At 37.8% G+C, this 12,152-nt stretch overlaps 1 non-coding gene across 1 annotated transcript; it reads left to right on the plus strand.

The window, feature by feature from the left end:
• The first annotated feature begins 1,422 nt into the window (after positions 1 to 1,422).
• On the plus strand, positions 1,423 to 1,586 carry LOC118887151. The gene has a single exon (XR_005017901.1). It is a non-coding gene; the product is annotated as a U1 spliceosomal RNA (small nuclear RNA).
• Positions 1,587 to 12,152: the final 10,566 nt, after the last annotated feature.

Consider the following 12,152-nt stretch of genomic DNA (forward strand, 5'->3'; position numbering starts at 1 on the left):
AAATCTCTGACTATTTCCTCACGTAAATTATGGTTATTTCTCCCAGTATTTCAGAACCAGCCCTGATTCAGCCTAGCGAGCCTAATTCCGTCTGCATACCCAGGAATACATGTTCATGTCATGAAAGCAAAACATGTTCACGGGCTTCCCTGGTGGCGCAGTGGTTGAGAATCTGCTTGCTAATTCAGGGGACAAGGGTTCGAGCCCTGGTCTGGGAGGATCCCACATGCCGCGGAGCCACTGGGCCCGTGAGCCACAACTACTGAGCCCACGCGTCTGGAGCCTGTGCTCCGCAACAAGAGAGGCCGCGATAGTGAGAGGCCCGCTCACCGCGATGAAGAGTGGACCCTGCTTGCTGCAACTAGAGAAAGCCCTCGCACAGAAACGAAGACCCAACAAAGCCAAAAATAAAAATAAATTAAAAAAAAAAAAAAAAAAAGTCTGCTGGCCCCTGAATCAAGTCCCTCGCACTAAGGTATTACAGTTAAAAAAAAAAAAAAAAACATGTTCACACAGCAACAACTCCTCAGACTACAAAAATCTTGGTGTCAGCAGTGGCACAGAAAGTGTCTGAGTGGTAGAGACAAAAACAAGTAATGTAGCTATCTGATTTATCAGAGAAAGCGCAGGGGTCACAAACAGTAAGATAAATTCTGAAGAAGGGAATAAATCTTGTTTTCTTAGTGAATCAGGGAAGTGAAAAAAAAAAAAAACCAACCAGAAGTAACTGCTGAATTTGAAACACTAGAAACAATCAGTTGACAAAAACAAATGATTCAATCAAAGTTGTTATTTCATGTGGTGGAACAAGTGTTTGCAAAACCATTAGTCTACTAGCAAGTCACTCATCATATAAACCCAACATACCTTTCAAGAAGATGTCCTTTTATGGATCTAAGCTACTCCAACCAGCCTGGGATTCTTATGTTTTCCCAAAATGAACTATGTATTTCAGGTCCTAAGCTCAGGAACTGGTAGCCCAGTTCTGAAGCTGTGGCAGAAGAAGTCAGAAATTGACTAAAACTGGCATTAGATGGGTGATGAAAACAGGAGGAATGGCTAAGTCACAGGAGAGAGAGAATTCTAAGCAGAGTTACATGTATCTATGCTATGAATATGAATATATATATGCTATGAGTTATAGCAGTCAGCCAGGGGAAGGAAGTACCAAGTAATACAGCCAGAGACACTGGGGAAGAGCTATTACTGGAAATATTATGCCAAGGGAATAAAACAAAATTGTTAGCGGTATAAGGTACGAGAAGGCAAATTCAGGGCAAGCCTGAAATAAAGAGTTTCATGGTAAAATAGTGGCAAACGTGCATAAGGTTATCTGAGATTTTTCTTTTTTAGCCATTTGCATTCTACCTCTTTTGCTACCATACATTTTTTTTTTTTTTTCCTCTTAAAGTGATCAACTTCATACTTACCTGGCAGAGGAGATACCATGATCATGAAGGTGATTTTCCCAGGGCGTGGCTTATCCATTGCACTCCGGATGTGCTGACCTCTTTGATTTCCCCAAATGTGGGAAACTCGACTGCATAATTTGAGGTAGTGGGGGACTGCATTTGCGCTTTCCCCAGATCTTTGCAAGGTTTTAAAAAAACAGACATTTTGTAGTTTTATGTATTTCTCTAGTGTATTTAGTGTTCCCTCCTTGTTACCAGAATTTTTCTGCTTGTTGCTCAGTCTGCACTTTCGTTTCCTTGCGGAAAAATGTAGGTGAGGTGCCCCTTCATGTCAGTTAAGCCTTCTTTTTATGTTGCCACGTAAAGTATATTTTGGGTTGTAACTTTGATGTTTTGTATATCTAGCTCCACTTTTTCTCTAGTCAGGGAATGTCTAAGCAAAGGACTGGTGGGCCATTACTGGCACTCCTCTACCCAGAAGCAGCGAAACACAGAATTTCCCTTCTTGCTTTTACAGCCTTGAATAGCTACCAACTTCACCATGACAGTTTTCCTTTTAAACCCCACCCCACCAAATAAATACATACATACATACACACATACGTAAGTGATCAACTTCAGGAACCACTCACCACCTCCATGACTTGATGCCTTAGATAATCTACGGTTAAAATGGAGATCTGTTAAATTCCTAGCCGTATTTCAGCAACCTTTGTCTAAAATGAAAGAGCCCTAAATAGCTTCCTCCCAAATCACTGGTAAGGCCACCTGAATTCCCACCTCTGAGTACAATACCATCCTCAATTTACACTTCCACACCCTTGATGTAAGCAGACTTTTAATTTTATAAATCTGATGGGTGTGAAAATGTGAAGTTGAACATCTTTTCTTTATGTATATCTTTATGCCTTCTGTTCATATCTTTACTCTCTTATCTAATGGGTTGTCTTTTACGTACTGATTTGTAGATTTCTTTTTATATGTAATGAATGCTAATCTTGTTTTCTTACACGCATTGCAAATATCTTCTCCCAGTGTATGGTTTCTCTTTTAGCTTTGTTTATGGGGTCAACTTATTGATGTCTTCATTTGTGGTTTGTTACTTGGTTTCCCCACCTTATTTAAGAAAGCCTTTCCAATCAGGACATAAATATAGTCTCCTGCATTCTCTTTTAAAAGTTTAAAAATTTCACTTATCATATTTTTGTCTTTAATCAATCTGGAATTTACTTTTGTATATGGTGTGGGGTAGGATATCAATATTATTTTTTTCTGTATATAAGCCAATTGTCCCAGTACAATTTAATTAATATCTCAATTTTTTACTGATTTCTAATGCTACCTATGACACTTACAATGTCCCATATTTTCATGAGTCTATTTTGCCTTCTGCAATATGATTAACTCTTTTTTTCTGACTTTCAAAGCCCTATATAATCAAATCATATAGACCTCAGGTGTGTACCCTGTAGTACAACAACAGCACTAAACCCACTGAATCAAAGAATCTTAGAGCTTGAAGGTAATATGTTGTTTTTAAAAAATCTATTTATATAATTTTATAGATAAGAAAACTCAAGCCCAGAGAAGCTAAATGAGTTGTCCAGGGTAATACAGCCAATCAGTGGTAGAGCCAGTTATAGAAATATGTTTACTCAACATCCACTGCAGTCCCCTATCCACAAAACTAGTGCTCAGCACATATTAGATTTATTTACTGTTTAAATCAAATGACAGCTTCAAATTAAATCAAACGGGAAAATGTGATTTGTTGAGTGCCTACCATGTATTAGACATGGTGCTATATTTCCCTAAAACTTGAGAGCAAATTGCCTTTGAACTTTGGCCCATGAGTTCTAGTCTGTGTGTTCTTTTCTCAACCTCTGTAACATGACTGATAATTCTAAGAATACTCTTAATCTGATAAGAAGGTTCTATTCAAAATTGAGTCCTACACTGCTGGAATGCAATTTTCTCCAACATGCAGAAAAGTTTTGCAAAACCCCTGAATGATACTTACATGTGTATTACACAAGAACTATGAGAACAGAATTTCTCCTTAGAAATTCAAACTGCAACTGTCATCTACTTCTCTTGCTTCTGATTACATATTCCACAAACATATTTTAAGAACCCACAATAACACAGATCACCCTCATGAATAACATTCCCGTTCATTAGGGTCTTATAGGCTAATTGTGGAATTAGGCTCATAAAAAAAGCCACTTATAATTCAATTGTAGTAAGTGTCATTAAATAGATAAGAACAACAAAGTTATAGAAAAGCACAAAAAAGATCAGAACTGATCATTCTACATGGTAGAGTCCAGGAAATCCTCATGAGTGGGAATACATGAAATGAACTAAAAGTACAGGAAGGGAAACAAGTATTTGTGCACAGATATACATATTGATATGGAACATTATGGCACAAAAGTTAAAGAAAATTGAGATTTTGTGTTAGTTGGTAATGTGTCAAACTTTTCTTCCCAAGATCTCACATTGTGATCAGTATCACTTAATATTTATTAAGTGGTCAATTATTTTACAGGCACAGTGAAGGGCCAGGAAATACAGGAATGGACAAAATTGATTTGATTCCTGCTTCAGAGATAGATATGTATACAGTTTAACATCCAAATGAGTACACTTTGAGATTGTAAAAGGATACTATTAATAATTACAGTGTGGCAGCAGATGTGAATTTAGGCAGCAGGACTAGAATTTATGTCACCATATACAAAGGAAAATATCAGTGTGCGAAGTGACCATACAATAGGGCTCATAACCCTTTTTGAGGTGTCATAGAAGACTGTGGAAATGAAATTTCTCCATAGAGTCAGAGTTTCATCAACATGCAACCTATGCTGTTACACAGAGTCCTGCACCTAGAAGGGCTCTGCAGTTGGTTTAAGGCTCTGCTGTTGCTCTCTTAAATTATGAAAATTTTTTAATCAGAGGTTTCACATTTTCATTTTGTACTGGGCTCCCCAAGTTATGTAGACAACACTATATGGAAAATATAATTTAATCTGATTTAGCAGGAAGACATTCAGAATACCAGAGGACTCAGGAACCATGTGGTATGAGGTTGGTTGAAGAATCTGGAAATACTTAGCTGGATAAAAACTATCCAAGGATGAATTAATAACTGCCTTAAGATAGTGAGAGTTCAGATGGCCTAGAGGAGAAGTAGGATTTTCCAGTGCAGTTCTAGAAAGGGAACAAGAACAACTTTCAAAAGTTATAGGAAGACTGAGACAGGGCAGAATTTCACTACAATGGAAGGCAAGACATCATACCTGTAAACTCCCTAGTATCAGGGGTATTAAAGTTGAGGCTTGGTGATAAGAAGTAATGATAATTGAAAATTAAATTTTGCATTCATTAAGCAGAGAAAGAATGAGATGACTACAATGGTCCAAACCAATCCTAAGATTTCATATTTATGAAATACATTGAAACTTCTTTGTCAAAATGAACCATATATTAGAATTCCTGGATGTAAAGCAGGGAACATGAAACATCATCTACCTTTGATTACCTGTATACCTTTTTGAACAGAGAAAATGAGGAAAAATGTAGAAGTCTAATAGTGTACTCACTTAAATTATCTCATTAACAAGTATACAAGTCATGCTGACCTTAATTATGGTTAAGAGTTCCAAGATATGACTTTAAAATTAGCAAATAATGGTAATAACTCAACATTCAACAAGTGAGGTCTAACTTAGTTATTTAAGGTTCACAAAGAACTTGTGAGTTAAGACTTGTTATACCATTTTATAGATGAGGAAACTGAAGCTCAAAGAGTTGAGGTTTTAGGCACATAGCTAGTTAACAGAAGAGTAAGTAATCAGTCTACTTATTCACTGAGGAGCTATTTACTGAGTGCCTAGGATGTTCAGGCACTGCACTATGTACTAAGAACACAAACGTGAGCAAAATGGAATAGAGTTTACACTGTAACAGAATAGCCAGAATGTAGTAAACTTTTTGCTTTATTACATTCTAAAGGAAACTCTCAGGCAACTTTTCTCATTGACAAACAATTGTTATTTTGGATAATTGGGATTTACATGTTTATTAAGCCTTTATGTCAAGTCTACATGAGCCTGGTGCTGTTATATCAGCAAGTGAATAGAACATATTCTCTGTCTTTTGAGAGGTCTAGCAGAGACAGACTTACATAAACAACTGACCACAAATACAAAGGAGAATGAATAAGTAGTAAGTAGATTTGTAAATATGGGAGAGGCTGAGGAGCAGGAGAGTTAAATGTGATGGGGTTATCAGGAAAGGTTTCATGGAGGTGAGCCTAGAACCATGACATAGGGATAAAAGTTCAAAATGATGAGAACAAGTTTCAAGACGACACCCTATGATGTCAACCCTCATAACCACAGCACTAACACAGTAACTAACATATAACCAGTTAACAAATAATAAGTATTTATTAAGTGAATGAATATTAAAAAATAATTTCTTGGTGTGTATTTAATATTGAACAAGGAGAAAGATCAAAGTCACAGAGTTATGAGTATCCATGGAACATATGGGTATTGAGCAGGCTGATGAGTATTCGTGGTGAGTGGAATGACCATGTTAATGAAAAAGTGCTTATGGAAGAGAGAGAAAATGATACTTAGAAAGACAAGTAGGAATCACATTGTGGAAAACCTTACTTTTTAGATGAAGCTTGAAGTAAACTCAGTAGGAAATGACAAGACTGTAACTTTTAGCATCTAGCACCTATCACAGTGTCTTAAACAATACTACACAATATGTGTTTGCTGAATGAAAACACGTCTCCCCACAACTAGGACGCCTGCCGGCCGCTGGTGAGAGACCTCAACACCCAAGGAGATGGGAGGAACCCCGAAGCAAACCGGTAGGATGTGGAGGGACTCAGGGGGGAGGAAAAGTGGAGGCTGGACAGGACTGGCGCCCCTGAGGGGTGGCTGAAGGGGGGAGGGGTTCCCACGCGCGGAAGAACCCTCAGGGGCTCAGATCGGGGGGAGTGCACACAGCGTTCCCCCTGCCCAATCGGCTGGGGAATTCTGCCTGGCTCTTGGGCTGGGTCCTATGCTCTCAGAGGCCCCCTCTGGGCTGCATTGGTCCTGGAAGTGTAGGAGGGTGGCCAGGGGAGAACAGGAGAGGCAAGCAGGAGGGGGCCTCCAGGACCTGAAGAGCAGGAGAGGAATGGAGGGCGTTGGCACCACCCACTTGAGCCTGGGAAACCTACTGAGCTCCCAGGTGGGGTCCCCTGCCCTCTGAGACCAGAGGCGGGAGGAACGTCTGGGCCCCTTCTGCTCCGTTGAGCCTAAGCCCAACCTCCCACACCTCCCAGGGCCTTTTCCAGCCCTGTGGGTCCTAAGCATAGGCCCCTCCCACCACCCAAACCTCGCCCCTGCTTAAGACCTGCCTTCCACAGCCAAGGCCTTTTCCACCATTTTTCCTTTTTTTCTCCTCCTCTTTTTTACTATTGTGGTTTCGTTTAACCTTCCGATTGTTGTTTCATCTATATTTTTATTTTTATATTCTTTCTAACATATTTGTTAGTTACCTAGTCTAATTTTATTTTTCACTTTGTTATTGTTTTCTTTTCTTTTTTTTTTTTTCCACCCTGCATAGCTTGCAGGATCTTGGTTCATGAGCCGGGGGTTGGGCTGAAGCTCCTGTGGTGGGAGGTCCTAGTCCAAACCACTGGACTAACAGAGAACCTCAGAAGCCAGGGAATATTCATTGGAGCGAGGTCTCCTGGAAGTCCTCATCTCGGCACCAAGACCCAACTCTACCCAACAGCCTACAAACTCCAGTGTTGGAAGCCTCAGGCCAAACAACCAGTAAGACAGGAAAATAATCCCAATCATTAAAAAAAAAAAAAAAAATGAGACGGCAAGAAAATATGTCACAGATGAAGGAGCAAGATAAAAACCGACAAGACCAAATAAATGAAGAGGAAATAGGCAATCTACCTGAAAAAGAATTCAGAGTAATGATAGTAAAGATGATCTGGAATCTCAGAAATAGAATGGAGGCACGGATTGAGAAACTAAAAGAAACGTTTAACAAAGATATAGAAGAACTAAAGAACAAACAAACAGAGATGAACAACACAATAACTGAAATGAAAAATACACTAGAAGTAATCAATAACAGAATAACTGAGGCAGAAGAGTGAATAAGTGAGCTGGAAGACAAAATGATGGAAATAATTGCCGAGGAGCAGAATAAAAAGAAAAGAATTGAAGACAATCTCAGAGACCACTGGGAAAGCACGAAATGCACCAATATTTGAATTATAGGCGTCCCAGAAGAAGAAGAGAAAAAGAAAGGGTCTGAGAAAATATTTGAAGAGATTGTAGTGGAAAACTTCCTGAACATGGGAAAGGAAATAGTCACCCAAGTCCAGGAAGCACAGAGAGTCCCCATACAGGATAAACCCTAGGAGAAACACACCAATACACATATTAATCAAACTAACAAAAATTAAATTCAAAGAAAAAATATTAAAAGCAGTAAGGGAAAAACAAAAAACGACATAGAAAGGAATCCCCATAAGGTTTTCAGCTGATTTTTCAGCAGCAACTCTGTAGGCCAGAAGGGAGTGGCAGGGTATACTTAAAGTGATGAAAGAGAAAAACCTATAACCAAGATTACTCTACCCAGCAGGGATCTCATTCAGATTCAATGAAGGAATCAAAAGCTTTTCAGACAAGCAAAACCGAAGAGAATTCAGCACCACCAAACCAGCTTTACAGCAAATGCTAAAGAAACTTCTCTAGGCAGGAAACACAAGAAAAGAAAAAGACCCACAAAAGCAAACCCAAAACAATTACGAAAATGGTAATAGGAACATACATGTTGATAATAACCTTTAATGTCAATGTATTAAATGCTCCAACCAAAAGACACAGACTGGCTGAAGGCATACAAAAACAAGACCCATATATATGCTGTCTACAAGAGCCCCACTTCAGACCTAGGGACACATACAGACTGAAAGTGAAGGGATGGAAAAAGATATTCCATGCAAATGTAAATCAAAAGAAAACAGGAGTAGCAATACTCGTATCAAATAAAATAGACTTTAAAATAAAGACTGTTACAAGAATTAAGGAGGGACACTACATAATGATCAAAGGATAAATCCAAGAAGAAGATATAACAATTATAAATATATATGTACCCAACATAGGAGTGCCTCAATACATATGACAGATGCCAACAACCATGAAAAGGGAAATCGACAGTAATACAATAATAGCAGGGGACTTTAACACCCCACTTACACCAATGGACAGATCATCCAAACAGAAAATAAATAAGGAGACACAAGCCTTAAATGACACGATAGGCCAGATAGATTTAATTGATATTTATAGAACATTCCACCCCAAAGTGGCAGAATACATTTTCTTCTCAAGTGCACATGGAACATTCTCCAAGATAGATCACATCCTGGGTCACAAATCAAGCCTCAGAAAATTTAAGAAAATTGAAATCATATCAAGCATCTTTTCTGACCACAAACCTATAAGATTGGGAATCAATTACAGGAAAAAAACTGTAAAAAAGACAAACACATGGAGGCTAAACAGTGTGCTACTAAATAACGAAAGATCACTGAAGAAATCAAAGGAGAAATTAAAAATATACACAGAAACAAATGACAACAAAAACACGATGACCCAAAACCTATGGGATGCAGATGCAGTAAAAGCCATTCTAAGAGGGAAGTTTATAGCAATTCAATCTCACCTCAGGAAACAAGAAAAATCTCAAATAAACAATCTAACCCTACACCTAAAGCAACTAGAGAAAGAAGAACAAAGAAAACCCAAAGTCAGTAGAAGGAAAGAAGTCATATAGATCAGAGCAAAAATAAATGAAATAGAAACAAAGAAAACAATAGCAAAGATCAGTAAAACTAAAACCTGGTTCCTTGAGAAGATAAACAAAATTGATAAACCCTTAGCCAGTCTCTTCAAGAAAAAAAGGGAGAGGATGCAAATCAATAAAATTAGAAATGAAAAAGGAGAAATCACAGTGGACACCACAGAAATACAAAGGATTATTAGAGACTACTACAAACAACTATATGCCAATAAAATGGACAACCACAAAGAAATGGACAAATTCTTGGAAAGGAACAATTTTCCATGATTGAACCAGGAAGAATTAGGAAATATAAGTAGACCTACTACAGGTAATGAAATTGAAACTGTAATTAAAAATCTTCCAACAAACAAAAGTCCAAGACCAGATGCCTTCATAGGCAAATTCTATCAAACATTTAGAGAAGAGCTAACACCTATCCTTCTCAAACTCTTCCAAAATATTGCAGAGGGAGGAACACTCCCCAACTCATTCTACGAGGCCACCATCACCCTGATACCAAAACCAGAAAAAGATATCACAAAAAAAGAAAATTATAGACCAATATCACTGATGAACATAGATGCAAAATCCTGAACAACATACTAGCAAAGAGAATCCAACAACATATTAAAAGGATCATACACCATGATCATGTGGAATTTTTCCCAGGGATACAAGGATTCTTCAATATATGCAAACCAATCAGTGTGATACACCATATTTACAAAAAAAGGAATAAAAACCATATGATCATCTCAACAGATGCAGGAAAAGCTTTTAACAAAATTCAACACCCACTTATGATAAAAACTCTCCAGAAAATGGGCATACAGGGAAGCTACCTCAACATAATAGAGGTCATATATGACAAACCCACAGCAAACATCATACTCAATGGTGAAAACCTGAAAGCATTTCCACTAAGATCCAGAACAAGATGAGAATGTCCACTCTCGCCACTCTCATTCAACATAGTTTTGGAAGTCCTAACCACAGCAATCAGAGAAGAAAAGGAAATAAAAGGAATCCAAATCGGAAAAGAAGAAGTAAAACTGCCACTGTTTGCAGATGACATGATACTATACATAGAAAATCCTAAAGATGCCACCAGAAAACTACTAGAGCTAATCAATGAATTTGGTAAGGTGTCAGGATACAAAATTAATGTACAGAAATCTCTGGCATTCCTGTAAACCAACAACGAAAAATCAGAAAGAGAAATTAAGGAAACAATCCCATTTACCATCACAACAAAAACAATAAAATATCTAGGAATAAACCTACCTAAGGGGGCAAAAGACTTGTACTCAGAAAACTATAAAACACTGATGAAAGAAATCAAAGATGACATAAACAGATGGAGAAATATACCATATTCTTGGATTGGAAGGATCAATATTGTGAATATGACTATACTGCACAAAGCAATCTAAAGATTCAATGCAATCCCTCTCAAACTACCAATGTCATTCTTCACAGAATTAGAACAAAAAATTTTACAATTCGTATGGAAACACAAAAGACCCCGAATAGCCAAAGCAATCTTGAGAAAGAAAAATAGAGCTGGAGGAATCAGGCTCCCTGACTTCAAACTATACCACAGAGCTACAGTCATCAAGACAATATGGTACTGGTACAAAAACAGAAATATAAATCAGTGGTACAGGATAGAAAGCCCAGAGTTAAACCCATGCACATATGCTCACCTAATTTGCAACAAAGGAGGCAAGAACATACAATGGAGAAAAGACAGCCTCTTCACTCAGTGCTGGGAAAACTGGACAGCTACATGTAAAAGAATGAAATTAGAACACTACATAACACCATACACAAAAATAAACTCCAGATAGATTAAAGACCTAAATGTAAGACCAGACACTGTAAAACTCTTAGAGGAAAACATAGGAAAAACACCCTTTGACATAAACCACTGCAATTTGTTTTTTGACCCACCTCCTAGAGTAATGGAAATAAAAACAAAGATAAGCAAATGGGACCTAATTAAACTTCAAAGCTTTTGCACTCCAAAGGAAACCATAAACAAGACAAAAAGACAGCCCTCAGAATGGGAGAATATATTTGCAAATGAAAAACGGAGAAAGGATTAATGTCCAAAAATAACAAACAGCTCATGGAGCTCAATGTCAAAAAACAAACAGTCCAATTAAAAAATGGGTGGAAGACCTAAATAGACATTTCACCAAAGAAGACATACAGATGGCCAAGAGGCACATGAAAAGATGCTGAATATCACTAATTATTAGAGAAATGCAAATCGAAACTACAATGAGGTATCACCTCACACCAGTCAGAATGGCCATTATCAAAATATCTAGAAACAATAAATGCTGGAGAGGGTGTGGTGAAAAGGGAACACTCCTGCACTCTTGGTGGGAATGTAAATTGATACAGCCACTATGGAGAACAGTATGGAGGTTCCTTAAAAAACTAAAAATAGAACTACCATATGACCCAGAAATCCCACTACCGGGCATATACCCTGAGACAACCATAATTCAAAAAGAGTCATGTACCAAAATGTTCATTGCAGCACTATTTACAATAGCCAGGACATGGAAGCAACCTGAATGTCCATCGACAGATAAAAGGATAAAGAAGATGTGGCACATGTATACAATGGAATATTACTCAGCCATAAAAATAAACGAAATTGGGTTATTTGTAGTGAGGTGGATGGACCTAGAGTCTGGCATACAGAGTGAAGTAAGTCAGAAAGAGAAAAACAAATACTGTATGCTAACGCATATATATGGATCCTAAAAAAAAAAAAAAAAAGGTACTGATGAACCTAGTGGCAGGACAGGAATAAAGACGTAGACATAGAAAATGGACTTG

The sequence above is a fragment of the Balaenoptera musculus genome, chromosome 1 (assembly GCF_009873245.2).
Source record: "Balaenoptera musculus isolate JJ_BM4_2016_0621 chromosome 1, mBalMus1.pri.v3, whole genome shotgun sequence".
Taxonomy (NCBI): domain Eukaryota; kingdom Metazoa; phylum Chordata; class Mammalia; order Artiodactyla; family Balaenopteridae; genus Balaenoptera; species Balaenoptera musculus.